Source organism: Sitophilus oryzae, unplaced genomic scaffold, assembly GCF_002938485.1.
Source record: "Sitophilus oryzae breed Bouriz unplaced genomic scaffold, Soryzae_2.0 scaffold_172_pilon_pilon, whole genome shotgun sequence".
NCBI classification, from domain to species: domain Eukaryota; kingdom Metazoa; phylum Arthropoda; class Insecta; order Coleoptera; family Curculionidae; genus Sitophilus; species Sitophilus oryzae.
The window spans coordinates 11,019,380-11,033,724 of record NW_022146424.1 but is presented as its reverse complement, the minus strand read 5'-3'; the positions used below and the strand labels follow the sequence as shown (position 1 = coordinate 11,033,724).

General features: G+C 29.2%; 1 long non-coding RNA gene across 1 annotated transcript; it reads left to right on the top strand.

Annotated features, from left to right (window-relative positions):
• The first annotated feature begins 9,097 nt into the window (after positions 1–9,097).
• Positions 9,098–14,055, top strand: LOC115881663. Its single transcript, XR_004050066.1, has 2 exons — positions 9,098–9,172; positions 13,720–14,055. It is a non-coding gene; the product is annotated as an uncharacterized LOC115881663 (long non-coding RNA).
• Positions 14,056–14,345: the final 290 nt, after the last annotated feature.

Below are 14,345 nucleotides of genomic sequence, written 5' to 3'. Positions count from 1 at the left end.
ATGTTTTCTTCACAAAAACAAAATTTGAAAATTTGAAATCTTTTGAAAAAAATTTTGAAATTACTTTTAATTTTTTAATAAAAAAACATAATTTCTTGATAATATGGCAATATATAGTTAGAAAAAATTATTATTTTTTAAAATTTTCAAAGTAAAATAACTTGGTTATTTTGGACTTATTTGAATAGCGGTAAAAAGAAAATATGTTTCTCTTATCGAGATCAACCGGCTCTGAAAATATTAGCACTTATTTAAGATCCACTCTGTATATGCAACAGGCAAATTGGTTTGAAAGTATCTGGTATGTAACGTGCATTATTTAAGTTTACCAATAAAATTAAGCATTTAATAATGCTTAGCCGAGCTCTATTAACTCTTCCTTAAAAAAACTATGGAGATTATCGACTTGTGTACGAGAACAGGAAAAGTGACACAAAACAGGAAAGTGACACGCAGTTATTAAAAAACAGACGAATATGACCAGCTGGAACTGAATAAGCTGTGTCCCCATTTGATGAAAATATTTGAATAATTTATGATATTTAATGAATCGACAAATAAAAATAATGTCTCGATACTTCGTAAGTAACATATATATACATATAGATACGTTGCAGTAAACATTGCAACTAAGTCAAAATATCGATGTATATCGGACATCACTACTTGAGTCTTAATTGGCGAACATTTCAATTCGATGCGCGCCAACCACCGACTGACTGACGAGTTTTCATATTTTCCGACGTAAAATTTTCTTCTATTTTTCCGTTGTTTGGCCTTTTAATATTGATTACATCGCACTTCGTATAAGTCAATTGCTTCAAATTATATGGATGAAAATACAGATTTTCATCTCTGGCACAACTGTAGTTCACAGTAGATCCTAAAACCTCATTAGTAAAAATATTTTAAGTACAACATATTTTAAGTACAAAAAAATTGACGATTCAAAAATGTTTATAATAATTAGACAGTATCTAGCATCAAAATGGATTACCAATCGACAATAAACTTGAAGAATAATTGTTTCTGTTTATCAGTAACAAAGAATGTTATATGGCCATTAGCCGGAAAACATCCAGTAATAACGTTTAATTAATAATGATAATAAGCTAGGTACGTTTTTATTAAAAAGATAATCAGAATAATGTTGTGCTGACAAAATCATGCTGGAACAAAGTTCAAGTCCTTTTATACAGGATAGAAATTAACATTTTTTCATCAAGAATATTTTTTTAGTTAGTAAATTTAATTTATATAGTCCTAATGGTTTTTTTAAATTTATTATTATTTTTTTATACATATCTAAGTATGAAGAAACATCAAAAAGTAACGATTATTGAAAAAATTGAAAAATGTTTGTGGCAAATACATTTTGCTCTTAATAATTAACCAAGGCATGTGTTGACATGAGTCAAAAAATAAAATATTCAGGAGACATGCTTCTGACCGAAAAATAATGTTTTAGGAAAAATTTTCCACTAAATTATTGCACAGGATGTTTTAAGATAGGGTAAAAAACAACTCTTCGATTAACTCTCTATAATAAGTTACATATATAAGGGTCGTATTGTCGTGATCCTGGATTGGACCACCGTCGTCACCAATCTTGTAGTCGCTGCCACCAAATGTTGTAGTTCTCTATTTGACTCGTATCACCACTTGTTGGGAATGTTATTCTTTATTTTTTTTTATAATTAAATTCTTACTAAGTTGTTATTACTTTTTATTTTTAAACTTTTAATACAAATCTGAATATTTTCCCATATTATTTCAGTGGAGTAAAACGATATCAAAATATGTCAAAAATTTTTGGAGGTATAACTACATGTTATCTATATAGGATTATCAGTTAGGCCTTTGTGCATGTGGAAAATAACTAATTACGACCTTTTTGGGGGTGTCAGAAATTTTTAACTAGCAAAATGTCAAAAAATGTATAACCATGTTTTTTATCTTTCCTACGCGATAACTCCTAAACTAATCAACTTATTCCCAAACTCTTTTTTAATCGATTGAGAACACATAGGCGGTGATAGCTGAGGGTAATTAAAATTCCATAGTGAGTGTATTTTTTTTTTGGAAAATGGATTAAACTTCAAACATTAACTTTATTTGTATCATGATTTTCGGTAAGCGAGAAACTTTTTATTTGAAGGAATTTTTACATAGTATCTTGCGTATGAAATAAAGTAAAAAAATATTGAAAAAAGTTTTTGAAACTTGGTCCAATTTTCTAATGCTAATACTTTTCTTGTTATCCTAAATTAAGTTTACGAATAGGCGGCGCGCGAGACCACTCCGGGCCTCGCCGCCCGAGACTTTGATTTTATATGGCGACACGGCGGACGCGATGTTCCGTAGGCCTATTTCTGATTATTTGTATTGTACCCATTCCGCAGTTTGAAATTTAGTTAATTCAGTACGTTATAAATTATTTAGTTATCGACTCTTTAATTTGCAGAAAAACCATAAACAAAAATGATAGGGTTTTTAAATCCCATTATAACGAAACCTAAAAACTATCATAATCATAAATGCTGCGGAAAAAGGCAAAATGATGTATGCTTAATATATTAATTAATAATTGTATATATATTATATTAATAATTATTAATATATTATATTAACAAAAAGAAAACTAGTTAAATAGAACGGTTTTGATATTATAATATTTTTGATATGTGATAAAATAGGAAAAAAGCGCAAACATCACAAATTAACATCTAGACAAACAGGTATCTTATGTTGTAACCTATTTTAATAAGATTTTTTGTGATATGATTATTACTATTTAAAAGTGATATGATCGCTAAAATTCCATAGTCAGTATTTTTTTTGCCAATAGAGCTGAATAATTTATCATAAACCAGAATAATTTTAATTATTCTTATTTACCGTAAATATAAAAATAATAATAATAATAATAATATAATTCCATTACATAAATAATTCTATACAATTCTACAGAATGTCCCCGGATTGTGGAAAAACAAGTGGAAAAACTTTTTTATTATTGACATTTTGAGAAAAATGTATTCTTCATAAAAAATTTTGCTTGTTCTAAAATGGTTAATCCCGTTTATACTTTTCCAAATTTCCATACCGTTTGTATATTGTTGAATTTTTTCAGTCTTAAAAATCAAGGGGCGTTTCTATGGTAATATAATTTCGATTATATTCTTTGATAGACGGTTATTATTAATTATTGTTTTATTATATGTAAATTTATATATGCATGGGAAATATTGTTGATCGTCATTTCCCAGTCAACTGGACGCCGTTTTTTTTTCGATCATACGGTATATTATGTATTTCAATAAAAGCGACAATACTTAGGCAACAATGTTTTCGATCTAGCGTGGTTTAATGACAAAAGGGGCTCCCTGTAATCCTTTTACCTGTTCAAATTAATTGATTAGTATAATGAGACAAGTCGCTGATTCCTACTATTTAGTGGTTTTCATATTTTATTGCAATGAAAATCGCAGTTTTACGTACACAAAACGCAGATTTAATTTAATTTTTTTTTAAAAACTCAGAGCAAAATTTAAAATGTCATATGTCAAATAGAAAAAAAATATTACAGTCGAAAGTGATAAAATATCCGATTTTTAAAGAAAAATCTCAATGCAATCGGTAATATTTGCCATGACTACCAACATAAAGCTTTTTTAATCTGCCAATTCGTTTATTTAATCAGGAAAGTGTGCTCAAAGGTTTCAAAAAAAAGAATTTTTATTCATTTCCGATAAAGACAATTAAAATAAAAATTCTCCAGCTTTGGCAACATTTGACTTTCAAAGAAATTTTTGTCTATTTTAATTTCTACACCGGGTGCGTCTCAAAAGTGGCTCACCCCTATAACTTTCTTATTTTTTCAGATAAAAAAACGAGATTTGGTATGTTAGTATATGACATAAATTAGGATTGATTGACGTATTCAATTGTTTTTGGTCACTTCTTGTTTCACCGGAAATGACTACAACTTTTGATTCTTAAATGGCACCCCCGGTATTTGTTTACTTTATTCGATAGAAAATGACATTCTGAATATAATGACATATCATATATCATATGTCAACTTTTGAAATTTTCGCTTAAAACGAAATTGAATTTTAAATTTCAATCAAGTAGCCTTGGAAAAATAGATTTGATCGTCTAATGTTTTTAGTGCCTTGTCCTGGCCAGTTAGAAAATGCTCAAATCGTATTTTTAATCATATCTCAATTTTTTCAAATAGAACGAGGGTGGCTAATTAGCATATTTGGAAAAGCATTTTTACGAATAATTTGATACCTCACACTTGGTATTTCGAGAGTCAAATTATCGTTATGAACCGCATGTTATAATTTCCTTTATAATTTCAAATAAACCATATGCGAAAACGTCAAAAAGTTGACATATGATATGTCATTCTATTCAGAGTGTCATTTTCATCGAATAAAAGTAAAAAATACCGAAAAAACTAAATATGCCATCAGTTTGCTTAAATAGAACAAGTAACATATAAATTTACGCGAAACTGACGATATGACCACAGACAACAAATTGCAGAGCTTCACAATTCAGCATAAAAAGAAAAATATTTATTAAAAAAAAAAAATTAAATATAACTGTAATCAGAAAAACCTTAATTTATGTCTGTATTTGGTAACGGAATTTCAACTTATAATACTCTTTCCAATATAGACATGTCTTATAAACCTTATATTTTAAATGACGTGTTGAACGATGTCAGGGGTACCGATTAATTTTGAAGAAAAAAAAAATATTAAACCCTGAACTTAAATTAAAATTCTATTTTTAAATTATAAGAAAGTATCGCTTTATAATTAAATTAACTATTAAATTTATTTCAATCAATATTTTTTTAAGTATAATAAATACAACTTTGTTTGACCATCAAAATCTCAAAATGGTAGATAACAACCTATTCTCAGACCTATTGAATAGACATATAAAATTTTAATCAAAATCGGTCAAGCCGTTACGGTGAAGTCGGAAGAAGTGCATGGTAACAAAAAAAAACAACCCCTATTTGAAAGTGAAAATTTAGTGTTGTATGTATTTTTTTATTGCCACATCGTAAAAAAAAAACAAAAATTAAAAAATTTTTTTGTCCAAAAATAAATAAAAATTGGGGTGGGCCCCCTGTCACTCTTAAGGATATAAAAATAGATAACAACCAATTCTCAGACCTACTGCATATGCATATTAAATTTCATCAAAATCCGGTCAAGCCGTTACTGAGGAGTCGGGAGAAGTATAGTAACAAAAAATTAAAAAACAACCCCTATTTGAATGTGAAAATTTAGTGTTAAATGTATTTTTTTAATGCACATCGTAAAAAACAAAAAATTAAATATTTTACCCAAAAATAAAAAAAAAATTGGGTAGGGCCCCCTTGTCACTTAAGGGTATAAAAAAATAGATAACAACCTATTTTCAGACCTACTAAACATACATATAAAATTTCATCAAAATCGGTCAAGCTGTTACGGAGAAGTACGTAACAAAAATTTAAAAAAACCCTATTTGAAAGTGAAAATTTAGTGTTGTATGTATTTTTAATGCCACATCGTAAAAAAAACAAAAATTAAAAATTTTGTCCAAAAATATAAAAATTGGGTGGGCCCCCTTGTCACTCTAAGGGTATAAAAAATAGATAACAACCAATTCCTCAGGACCTACTGCATATACATATTAAATTTCATCAAAATCCGGTCAAGCTGTTACGGAGAAGTCGGGGAGAAGTATGGTAACAAAAATTAAAAAAACAACCCCTCTTTGAACGTGAAAATTTAGTGTTAAATGTATTTTTTTAATGCCACATCGTAAAAAAACAAAAATTAAATATTTTACCCAAAAATAAAAAAATGGGTAGGCCCCCCTTGTCACTTAAGGGTATAAAAAAATAGATAACAACCTATTTTCAGACCTACTGAATATACATATAAAATTTCATCAAAATCGGTTAAGCCAAGTTACTGAGAAGTAACTGTAACAAAAAATTAAAAAAACACCCTATTTGAAAGTGAAAATTTAGTGTTAAATGTATTTTTTAATGCCACATCGTAAAAAAACAAAAATTAAATATTTTATCCAAAAAATAAAAAAAATTGGGGTGGGCCCCCCCTTGTCACTTAAGGGTATAAAAAAATAGATAACAACCTATTTTCAGACCTACTGAATATACATATAAAATTTCATCAAAATCGGTTAAGCCGTTATGGAGGAGTACGGTATCTAAAACTGTGACAAGACAATTTTTTATATGTATTAGATTTCAGAAATCTGCCTAAACCTTAGCCCGATCCTGTCGTGTTAAGCCACACCCATAATTTCAAACGCACGTGCTTTCAGCGAAAAAGTATAACCTTTAAATTCCTTTAGATTAGGGCTTGCAGAGCTTCAGCATTTGCCATAAAATAGCGAGCAATTTTGTTACAAACCATATAAATTATATATCACTGTAATCACAAAACTTCAATCTATATCCCTCCTGTAACAGAATTTTAAATTATATTTTTATTTTCGAGGAAATTTAGTCCAAACATAAAGGTTTATTTTGTTGATGTTTGACCATCAAAATCTTAAAAATGAACAAGTTATCTAAAAATGTGCCACACGACGGATTTAGTATAATCCTTTATCTTTAATTTTCTTCTTCGTTTGTGTAAAAATACCTAGCCAGTTTGACATAAAACGTTAAATGCCGAACGCTTATTTTGCTACTTTTTCGGACTAGTGAAATGGACTCTTAAAGTTGGTATATTTATACAGGGTGGCGCACCTCATTCGCCTCGGTTGATTATACGAAAACGGGAAGATGTAGAAACAAAATATTTTATAGGTATATGTGGGGAGGCAATGTGCACAATTTAAAATAATTTTGAAATATACAGGGTGTTTCAGAACTAAGATCCCTACCTACATAAGTTATATTTTTTCTGAACACCTGGTATTTTATTTCATTTTTGGATTCTTGGGCCCAAAAAAAGGCATTTATTGTAAGGGTTAAGTATGTTTAAAATCTTTAGTTTTTGAGATATTTAAAGATATTTAAATTTTCATGCTACAATAGAATAGACTATTAACACCCTGTACATTACTTTTCAGAATTAATTCTTATGCTGAAATAAACTTTACTGAAAAATGGTATTGGTTCCTTAAATTTATACAGGTCTATCAAAAGTTGCTGATCTATTTTAAGGATATATTTTATATAAAAACTTCGTTATTTAAAATGCAACACCCTGTATTTTTTTAAAGAAATCGAAGCAGATTCAAACGCTTTTTCAAACTATATTAGGGTTTCCTATACCTATCTAGCTCAGATTTTGAATAAAAAGCGATTTTTAAATAAAATTGCAATCAGGATGGCTGGTCTCGCCATGACAATTTTCTAGTGACCGTTAGTAACTATTTGCAAAATCGACATTAGTTTATGGACATTATTATTTTACAATAGTTTAATAAATAAGTATTCATTATTTTATCAAGAAAAATAAAGCAGTATCTGCTGGCGGAACGAATAGATATGTTACTAGTGATATTATTTTGTGATGAAAATTGCTTCTTGGCCTCAAGGGCTTATGCTCAAAGATATCCAAATAGGAATCTTCCTGATAAGCGTTTCTTTGAAAAACTTCTTGTCCTATTTCGCAGAGCTTGTAGTGTGGTTTATAAAAAAAACTATTAGGCAGAAACTTGTCGTTGGAGGTGAAGAAAATGAATTTGCTGTAATTCGCTCTTTTATAGAAAATCCATATGTCTACAAGTCATCGTAAAATAATTCAAAGAACTACTTTTTCGTTTTTCTTGACAGAATAATAAACACATATTTAATAAATACTATTTATTAAACTATTGTAGGTAAATTAAATAAAAGTAAACTGGTATAAATTTAAATAAGTCCATAAACTAATTTCGATTTTGAAAATAGCTACTAACTGTCACTAGAAACTTCCACGAAAACACTAGCCATCTTGATTACAATTTTATTGAAAAATCGCTTTTTATTCAAAATCTGAGCCAGATAGGTATAGGAAACCCTAATATAGTTTGAAAGAGCATTTAAATCTGCTTCGACTTATTTAAAAAAATACATAGTGTTGTATTTGAAATAACGAAGTTTTAATGTAAAATAAATATTTAAAATAGACCAGCAATTTTTGATACCCCTGTATACATTTAAGGAAGGAATAACATTTTTCTGTAAAGTATATTTCTCTACCTTTAAACTCAGCACAAGAATTAATTTTGAAAAATAATGTACAGGGTGTTAATAATATATTCTCTTGTAGCATGCAAATTTAAATATCTTTAAATATCTCAAAAACCACAGATTTTAAACATATTTAACCCTTATAATAAATACCTTTTTTTGGGCCCAAGAATCCAAAAATGAAATTAAATACCGGGTGTTCCATAAGAAAAAATATAACTTTGCTATGGATCTTAGTTTTGAAACACCCTGTACATTTCAAAATAATTTTAAATTGTGCACATTACCTACCAATATATACCCATAAAATATTTTGTTTCTACATCTTTCCGTTTTCGTATAATCAACCGAGGCGAATGAGGTGCGCCATCCTGTATACAGTTTGCTAAAAAAATCAAGGAAATAGGGCTAAAAATAAAAAATATAACATTTTAAACTAGACCAAAAATGAGTGTAGTAACTAGTAACCATTTTAAATATTTTTGGAAAGTTCAAGAAGAATATACATTATTTTAATATTTTAGAATAATATTTTGAATAATTTAAAGATGATTAGTTTAAACATGTTTTGCTATTTTATTTATCCATTTTCTGTATTTATAGGTATTATAATAATATATAACTGTGAAGTATTCAACAACAGGGATATGAAAACTATATTATTATTTATTTTAATTTCCGCTTGCAAATTTATAAAAGCTAACCCTGGTTTATTAAATCAATTTTTACAATCATCGCTCATAAAAAGGTTATTAAATAATATTGTGCACAGAATGAAATTAATTTAAAGCTGTATCGAGAAGTTCAACTTTGGACTGATAAAAAGCTGGAAAATTTAAATGGAAGGGGAAAATGAATAGCATGTACTTAAAGACAGTACTGGGTGAAGCTCACGTATTTTATTTTTTTTTTCTGTTGTGTTGTTAATTGTTTTGGTATTTTGTAAGTAATCTAGTATATTATGCGATATTTTGTCCTTTTATTCTGCTATTCCAAACACAATTAGGATAATATTGCTTTATCCAACTCCAGTAACAAACTCATAAGCATTAGAATGTTATAAAATAATATAACGATAATGTATTTTCATTATATATTTTTGTAATATGGATGGAAAATATCATAATAATAAGATTGTAAAATTCTAAAGACGTTTTTGAGATTGTCTTCTTTAAGCCATATATCAAAAAGTCTCTTTGTTAGTAAAAAATAATACTTATATTTATTTTATCTCCTTGAAAATGGATACATATACCCGGTGTTTTTACACCCCCCCCCCTTTAACTTTTTATTTTTTTACAAAAAAAAAACAGATTGGTGTGTTAGTATATGACTTACATCTGGATTTATTGACGTCTACAATTATTTTCGGTCACTTCCTGTTTCAATGGAAATCATCACAACTTTTGATTTTTAAATGGTTCCTTTTGTATTTTTTTACTATATTTGATAGAGAATAACATTCCGAATAGAATGACATATGTTAATTCTTGCCATTTTTGCTTAAAAAAGCATTTAAATTTCAAATTAGAGTGCAATGACAGTGTTCAGAACGACAATTTGACTCGAAATACCAAGTATGTGGTACCAAAATATTCGATAAAAAAACCTTTTCCAGATATTCTGATGAGCCAACCTCGTTCCGTTTGAAAAACAATTGTGTTATGATTAAACTATTAAACGATTGGAACATTCTTTAATTGATAAGGAAATGTTACGAAATGCATTAAGCTGTATGCACACTGGTGCGATCACGGTCGCGATCACGATCTCCACGCGGCCGCGGCCAAAAGTTGCTAAAGAATACATATGAGCACATATGAGCCATAGTTCACATTGAGGTAATTTGTGACATTGGCGCGATCGAGTTTTGGAGACGAAGCGGCCTGGCGGCGTTCTATTCTGCGGTGGCGATCAGATGCAACAACAAAAATCCAAGTTACAAAAATAATAGAATTAGAAATAAAAGTTTGAGACAAAATTGGAGTTGCAATTAGATTGGATAGTACATATGTATACATTTTTATTGTTTAAGTTTAGTATTGTACTACAGGATCGCTTACTACATATATGTACGATGAACGTGAACGCGTTGGTGTGTGCCAGAATGATCGCTCATGTTACCGCTGCCCTGATCGTGATCGTGATCGCGGCCGGGATCGCGCACCAGTGTGCGTGTAGCTTAAGGCTTCATTCAGAACCTCCCAATTAGAGGTATAAATTAGTGGTTTCAATTACCCTTTATACTTTTTAGTTTACGATCATTCACAATGTCTAAAAAACACAATTAAAATTAATAAAATATCCTAACAACAGCTTGCGGTTGTCTGTTGTATCCATAGGGAAAGCATAATATTTAGCTTATAAAATAATAAACTTTTGATTTCTAACCAAAATTTTTCTTGACGGGTGATAATCAAAGGCCAAAATGACATTCCTCGCAAATTTTGAAGGATAATTAGTGGAAAAGTCAAAAGTTTGTTAACTTTTTCCACTAATTGAAAATTACTACCGCTAATTATGATGTTCTGAATGCTTACATTAAAATTAGGTGAACAAACTTCTACGGTTAATTGAAACTACTAATTTATTCCACTGATCTCGAGGTTCTGAATGAAGCTTTAGACTATTAAAAGTATAAAGAGTTTCAAGTAATACAAGATTTCTTGATTATAAGTAAGTAGTTTTAACCCAGCCATGTTATGTTGTATGACGTACCATTCTACTCAGAACGCTATTTTCTATCAAATAAAATAAAACGGTATCGATGGTAGAATTTACAAATCAAAAATTCTAGTAATTTTCGGTGAAACAATAGGAAGTTTAATCTGCCATAAAGTTTATAGAAGAGTCAATTTTCATAAATATTTATTTTTTTATACAAGACGATAAAGTTGTATTTTATCGTCTGATCCGGGAGCCGATAATGCAATTTTATCGTCGTGTGTAAAACAATATTTTTTTCCATGGCGAGTTACGATTTAAAAAATATTCAGAAGGAATTTATTACGAGTAGAAAAAAATATTGTGCTGGGTTGGCGTTGGTTTCTATGTAATTTGACAAATAAATAAAACTGTCTCTTTAGTTATCAGTTTTGAGTCAATATTTTTTAATTCTCTTTCGTGTCGATTGCTGATTGAATTGGAGCCAGAAATGGCTCAAAACGAAATAAGTAAATTATCAACAGATATTCAGGCTGAGGCGACAAACGCCATATCCAAACTACTTCCATTTAAATCCCGAATAACTTATGAAAAGTAATACAAAAATTTTCAATAATGGAAGCAATTAAAAAACTTGCGAGAAGAAATAAAGTTTTTAATATATCCCCGCTGTAAAAGTATCATTTAATCTACCCTTGCGGTTAAAGTACTATTTTATCTACTATTTTTGATAAATAAAGCGTTTTTAAGGCCACACATAAAGCGTTTTTAGCGTTTTGCGTTTTTTGCGTCTCAAGCGCTTTTTGCGATTTTACCGTTTTAAGCGCTTTTTTCGATTTGTGTCCATTAAAAACACGCAAAAGACGCGGCAAGTCTGCAGTTTCTATCAAGATGTCAATTAGTAACGTCGCAAGCTCGTGGATTTCCGGCCCGTTCAACAATCAATCCTGTGAGAAAGAGATAGGCGAGATCGGCGCGGTTAGCGTTGAAGAGACGAAGATAAAAGATGCTGGGATTGAATTGTGGACGGGCCGGGGCATATATTCGGCGACAAACACAATCTACTGCTAGTGCCAGTGGTGTGTGTAAAAATAATAAATAGTATTTGCCATTTATTTTACGAATTTTAATTTATATGTGTATAGTTTTTTATGTTGTAGTGTTGTGGTTACTTGTTATAATTATAATATATTATAATATAATAATATAATAAAGTATTATAATTATATAATAGAATAGTAAATATATATTACTAGTTGCTAACGCAATTTTAGAACATGATTTATGAAACTTTTTGGAGTGAAACTTCTCTACGCGCGCTGGGAGTAAACATTCAAGGCCGTGACATACGAGCTATTGAGACGGCCCTGTCACACGAGCTAGTTGTAACGAAACGTGTTAACGGCTTAGAAATACGTAGTGACGCGACGTGTATTTATGCGCAGTCCTCGTGTTTATCAAAAATATTGATATTTTAATACAAATTTTGTAAAAGTGAATCAAATTATTACGTGTAAAAAACCATTTGTTACACGTAAAAAAACTATTTTTATTATTTTACGCGAATAAAATTGTTATACGTAAAAAACTATTTTTTACGCGTATAAAACTATTTGTTACGTATAAAAATCTATTTGTTAAACGTAAAAAGATATTTTTTTACGCGTCAAAAACTTATTGTTTCTGGTAAAAAAACTTTCTTTACGCAAAAAGAAATATTTTTTACGTGTAAAAAACTATTTGTTAGACGTAAAAAAAAATTCTTTTCGCGTCAAAAACTTATTGTTTCTGGTAAAAAAACTTATTTACCCAAAAAAAAATTTTTTTACGTGTAAAAAACTATTTGTTACACATAAAAAACTATTTTTTTACGCGTCATAAAGTTATTGTTTCTGGTAAAAAACTTTTTTACACAAAAAAATATATTTTTTACGTGAAAAAAACTATTTGTTACGTGTAAAAATCTATTTGTTACACGTAAAAAACTATTTCTTTACGCGTCAAAAACTTATTATTTCTGGTAAAAAAAACTTTTTTACGCAAAAAAAAAATTACGTGTAAAAAACTATTTGTTACACGTAAATAACTAATTTTTGCGCGTCAAAAACCTATTGTTTCTGGTAAAAAAAAAATTTTACAGAAAAAAAAAATTTACGTGTAAAAAAACTATTTGTTACACGTAAAAAACTATTTTTTACGTTTCAAAAACTATTTGTTTCTGTCAAAAAAACCTTTTTTACGCAGAAAAAACACTTTTTACGAATAAAAAACTATTTTTTACGTGTAAGAAAATATTCCTTTAATTTATGACTTTTCAACATTTCAAACTACATTTTTTCAAACATTTCCTTGAAATTTTTGAATATAATAGAATCTTCCTAAACAGTGGATGTTCTCTATAAAAATATTTTTAGATAATATCCTAAAATGAAAAAAATGCTATTACTATTTAATTTATTTTTATTGTATTATTAAATATTACGTTCGCCTATGAAGGGGTCTCATAGCAAATGCTAAAGACGCTACAGAAAACAAATTGATTTGTTTTCATTTGCATTTTTTGCGAGACACGCCGAGCGCTAGACGCTTTTGGTGGGGCCACTTCTATATAATCCTGTTATTTTGTTTTAGACGCAAAAGACGCTTCACGCTAAAAACGCAAAAAACGTTTTCTGTGTGGCCGTGCACTAAGGCAATTTTAACAGTTGCTATGGAAAAAAAATACATTTTTTTTGTCAAAATAGAAATTAATATAATTATTGTTAAGTAAGTCACTGGTACGCCTTCTATATTAATCTAACAAAACCTAAATATTTTTTCTCTAGTAAAATGGTTCAACCCACTTCTCCAGACACCCAAGCCAGCGAAACACTTATGGACGCTTCGTCCAATGCAAATGCCGAGCCTAAGGACGTATCCATCCTGATCAAGGCCTGTTCTGCCAAAGTGATCAAGGCACAGCCAAGGTCCAAACCGCTGATCAGCAAGGAGAACACGCTGCTCATGATCATGATCACCATCATCATTTTGCTGCTGGAGATCGTCATCCTTCTGACCAGATATTTTAATATTGGCTTGTTCTAAAAACCAACTTTTCCAAAACATTCTTCTAATATTTTTGTTAGTGCACCGTTGAATGAATAAAATTACATAAAGAAGTATTTCTCTTTTTTATTTAATTTATCATATGGTTAGAAAATGTACTATTGTATAAAAAATGATCTTAATATTGTATTTCTATTTTAACGTTAGTATGGTTTAAATTAAAAATCAAAAATAGTCAGTGTACAAGGTGTCTCGTTTTCGTATGTTTTTTACAGAGCTTCTCGTTTTTAAGTAGAGATACCAAGATACGGTTTTCACATCACAGAAACACATTTTATTGCACGATATAGTAGGTATTTATTATATTCTATTATTTAAAAAAACTTTATTCTAAAGTGCACAGTTC